The 4,880-nt window shown below is 44.9% G+C and overlaps 1 pseudogene; it reads left to right on the plus strand.

The window, feature by feature from the left end:
• Nucleotides 1-3,924: 3,924 nt before the first annotated feature.
• On the plus strand, nt 3,925-4,065 carry LOC126387398 (uncharacterized; annotated as a pseudogene).
• Nucleotides 4,066-4,880: the final 815 nt, after the last annotated feature.

Raw genomic sequence — 4,880 nt, forward strand, 5'->3', positions numbered from 1 at the left:
GCGGTCAACCCCAAGTAGTGTGAGGGGGCGCCAATTTTTTATATCTTTTTTGTTTCCTTTTTTGAACAAGAGAGTGATGGAGCCTTCTCTAAGGGATGATGGTAATGTTCCAATACTCAAACTCTCGTTAAACATTTCAAGAAGTGGGCCCTTTAGTTCTTTCCAGAAGATAACATAGAATTCTTTTGGCAAGCCGTCTGACCCCGGGGCTTTGTTGTTTGCCATACTATTCACTGCTTTAGTTAGTTTTCCATTAACATCAGTTACTTTTGCTTCATCTAACTCCTCAGTTCTGTAGAGATCTGAGTAAAAGGAGTGAACACAGGTAAGTATATCATTCATTTCAGTCTTTTCATTACCATTTTTATCATATAGCGCTTCCATTATGTTCCTAGGCTGTGCTAGTTTCCTGAAAAAATATCTAGAGCATTTTTCATTTTCTTCTTGGTATTTTATTCTACTGCGTGTTAGAAGGCCACGGCTAACCTCTGAGTATATGCTTAGCATTCCTTTTTTCAGCACATTTATGTCATCAACCACATCCCAGCCAGCATAAGACAATGTGTAAAGTCGTTGCAGCTTAGCCTGTTGTTGTTTTTTAGCATAAAGCGTTTCTTTGCAGCTTTTTTACCTTCCTCCACAAATAAAGGACTTAGCTCTATCTTTCACATCTTCCCACCAATCCCCGATGGAGTCAAAAGCAAACTGAAGAGAAGACCATTGAGTTAACTTTTCCTTAAATTTTCTAACCACCCATTCATCTTGCAGCACAGAAATGTTCAGCTTCCAGGAGCTTTTTTCTTTTTTTTTTGCATTCTTTAGAACAATAGAGCAGTTGATTAATGCATGGTCAGAAAAGAAGACTGGCTTGACTGAGGCTTGTGTAACCTGCAGTCCCTTTTTGGTAAATAGAAAGTCAATTCTGGAATGTGTTTGACCATTGGACCATGTAAAACCAGGTGAGTTGGGGTTTTGGGAACGGTATGAGTCTGTAAGTCTGAAATCCTGTATGAGGTTAGTCAAGGCTGTGGAATTGGAATCCAATTTACCAACTGTATGGGATGATCGCTTCTCTTTCCTGACCAGGCAATTAAAGTCACCCCCCAAAATTACTGTTCTATTGCATAACAAAAGTGGCTGTATCTCTTGTATAGTCTCTAGACGCTCTTGAAGCTCAACTGGGCAATACACATTAATAATTCTCAAATCAATATTTTGGTATGTGAAATCAACACACAACATCCTCCTGTCACTTAAGCGTTGCACCTTTTGCACATTAAACTCGGGCCCTTTGAACAGGACCGCAACCCCTGATGACCGATTTTTGTTATCACCAGACCAAACAGATTGTCCATGAGTCCATCTTTCCTCAAAGTTCTTATAATTGTCTCTATATGGGATGTTACATTCTTGCAAAAGGAAAATGTAACTCGACTCGGATTGCAGAAAGGTGAAAACAGTAAGGCACTTAGTGGGGTCACTCAGTCCTCTGGTGTTGAGTGAAGCAACAGAGAGAGAAAGCATGGAGAAGAATAGTAGAATGGGGGGGTCAGAGGGCCAAATTAACAACATGGAGATTGTATAGGTACAAGCTTCTCAAACTGGGGCTAGTTTTGCTTCTTTTTTTTCTTTTTTTCTTTCCGGGACATTTCCCTTGCTTCCGTTACATCACCACCCATTTGGGTAGTTGCAGAGAAGGCGGACAGGGCCTCAGGATCTAGATAAGGAATAGCAGGAAGCGGGGTGTTAGACCATGCCTCTTCATCTGGGGCTTTGGTGGAGAAGTCTTGTGAATTTCCCTTAGGTCGTTTCGAAGGTGGCGTGCTCTCACTGGATGAAGAAGGGGTGGAGCCGCTTGCTATGCCCCCAGAGAAGACCAGGTCTTGGAGGCCAAGATCTAGAAGGTCTCGGAGGTCTCTTCAATCACCCGGGGTGGCGCTCTTGGCGAAGCTCTCCACAGTGGCCTGACCTGGTTGTGCTGCTGGCAGGTCCTCCTGGAGCTGCCATATTGTCTGAGAGATGGTCTCGTCCTGCTCGGTTGACAGTGGAGCCAGCTGGTTCAGATGTTCCTCTTCACTAGGCATGAGCTCATCAGGGAGGGTGCTTGTCACCTGGTCTAGTTGGTCCCCTTCCTCCTTGTCCTCAGCCTGAAGCTGAAGGGGGTCCTGTTGGTCATGGACAGTGGTTGATTCGGAGATGGCTTCGGTGTAAGGCAGCTCTGAGGGCGCCTGGGCATTGGTGTACTCTGATGGGAACTGGGCCAAAGGACCATGTTGCTGCTGGTCAGATGGCCTTGGCAGGGTAGTGACACTGGGTGTTGGTCGATCATGGGCTGGTCGTTCCTCCTCTGGTGGAAGCTCAGTGTCAGCTGTGGATGTAGCTTGTCTAGTACGGTTGGCGTAGGAACGGGGGCAGCTTTGGAAGGTGTGGTTACTGGAGTTACAGAGGTTGCACTTCATTGGCTGGCAATTTCTACAGAACGTGACTTCACAGTTGGAAGCCAGATGGCCGAAGGAACCACACTTCCTACAGGTCTTTGGTTGTCCTGCATAGAAGACATGGCCCCTGTGGGGCCCCAACTGGATGGTTGGCGGCAGGTGGTGGAGGCCCCCAGAATCTGTATTTCGTTTGAGGCGGACGTAGAAGCGCCGGGCCTCGGTTCAAACGCCATCTTCGTCTTTGAGCTCCAAGCTCCGGATGACAGAGCAGTGAAAGGATAGCCAGGTGCTGATGTCTTGCGTTGTCACTTTCTCTGAGTACATGATCACTGTCACTGCCTTGGGTTCCCTCTCTGAGAGAGATGTCACTTCGATGTTGGCTAGTCTGGGGTTGTTGGTTTTCCTCTGTTCGAAACGCTCGAGGCATTGTTGAAACAGGAAGAAAGTGGTGAAGATGACTTCAAATGTCTTTTTCCCAGGCAGCGTGAACACATAATCAAGTTGTTGGGGCGAGAAACCCAACTCCTTCTGGACCACCAGTCTGCTAAACTGCAGCCTGTCCATCTCCAAGCCATTCTGCAATCCAAACCGGACAGCATTCCGTCTCGAAGTTGTAGGTACCACCATGGCGCAAGGTGTGGTGTCCTGTAAAGAACTTGCCACGCCCCATACACCGCACGACTATGACAAAGTTCATACACTGACACAGTAGAGACACCTTCTTGATCATGGTATCTCCCCTGCCTGGAAAAATGTAAACTGCAAATGACTTTTTAACAGTCATAAAGATCTGGCCTGGAAGGCGGTTCATGGCTGCCTCCAGACCAGAGCCCTTCTGTATAGAAGGAGATGCACCAGAAGCCCAGTGTGTCCTAGATCAAACTGTCATGTGGATGAATCTGTAATCCATCTCTTTTGGGCCTGTCCATTTTCACAAAGAGTGTGGGGAATTGTTAACACATGGCTTATAGACTTGCATAGGAGTCCTGATGCTGATGATATATTGTATGGTGATATGGACCCAAAAGAAACCGGTAAAGATGTAAAATGGTGGACTGCTATTAACTGCATTAAAGATGGAATATGGAAATGTAGAAATCTGTTAGCATTTAAGATTGTCTATAAATCCCAAGAATCTGCTGTGAAGATTGCTTTCACATTAGTCAAAGACTGTATACAAATAGACAAAAAGAAACACAGCTGTGATGAACTTATTATATTGTGGAAAACTCAAAATGTTTTTATTAGAGAGTTAGTGTGTGATGTAATTTAACAATCTTGTAAACTTGTATTTGTACCTCGATCTTTGTGCCTGCTTTAAAAAGTTTGCCGTTGTATTAGTAAAAATGTAAAATTGGGGGGAAAGTAATTTAAATGAAAAAGATATGTTTTTTTAAAGTGGTCCTTTTGCCATTATCTACTGTAACTGTAAATATCATGTATTGATTCACCTTTGACATTTATTAATAAAGCGCCTAAAAATTGAAAATTGAAATTGAATTGGTTCACCCAAGGCGAGGCCCGGTCATTGCACTCCAATTGAGCTGACCTCTGCGAATTCCCCAAATGTGGGAATCTCGACTGCATAATTTCTGGTAGTGGGGGACTGCGTTCGCGCTCTCCCCTGATGTGCTTGTTTAATGCAACCAACAGCTGTAGCAGCATATGGCACTAGAGAACCATGTGCATCAAACGCCATTGCACGCTCAATCACAGGCTTTGCCCTTGCCCGTTGTGTCAATGCAAGTCGGTACCGCATCACTTCATGTCTGTGCCACTACTGAAGAAGCAAAAGAAGCTCCTATGACGTTGTTATATCCTCACACTCAGTTATTTAGAATAATATGTGGGTTGCAACTGATGCCCCCGCCCACCGTATTAAAAGTGGGGCATTTTTCACTGATGCCCCCGCCCACCGTATTAAAAGTGGGGCATTTTTCAGTGAAACGTGTCAAGTCACAGTGGCAGCGGCTCTCCGTTGTTAATATAAAGACAGTCAATGAGTAGAGACAAATCTTAAATTGTTTACTTTAGTTTGCAGATATTTATGATGGATGCACTGTATGTTTTGAAATCTTCTGAAGGTTGACAACATGCCGGAAAAAACACAGCAGATTACGACCAGTCGGCGCGAGAGACTGTGCTGTGACTCCCTCCTTTTCCGCTGACCCATTGGCAGTATCACTTTTCGGCCCGCGTTAACTCCCATAACCTTTTGTAATAAAAGTCTGCGATCGGATGCATATTTGTCTTGCCCATCAGTCACAAAACATCGAACTTCGCGTTCACAGTCTGCCATGTGTTTTTGTAGCGATCGAAATCATATTGAACCCGCGAGCTAGAGTCACAATGAGGAGACTGAGTCTCCCACTTCACTCAGCAGTCAGTATCGCTTCTCGGCCTTTTGGCTAAGACTGCGATCGCTTCCAGTTTGTGGAAATT

The sequence above is a fragment of the Epinephelus moara genome, unplaced genomic scaffold (genome assembly GCF_006386435.1).
Source record: "Epinephelus moara isolate mb unplaced genomic scaffold, YSFRI_EMoa_1.0 scaffold399, whole genome shotgun sequence".
Classification (NCBI taxonomy): Eukaryota; Metazoa; Chordata; class Actinopteri; order Perciformes; family Serranidae; genus Epinephelus; species Epinephelus moara.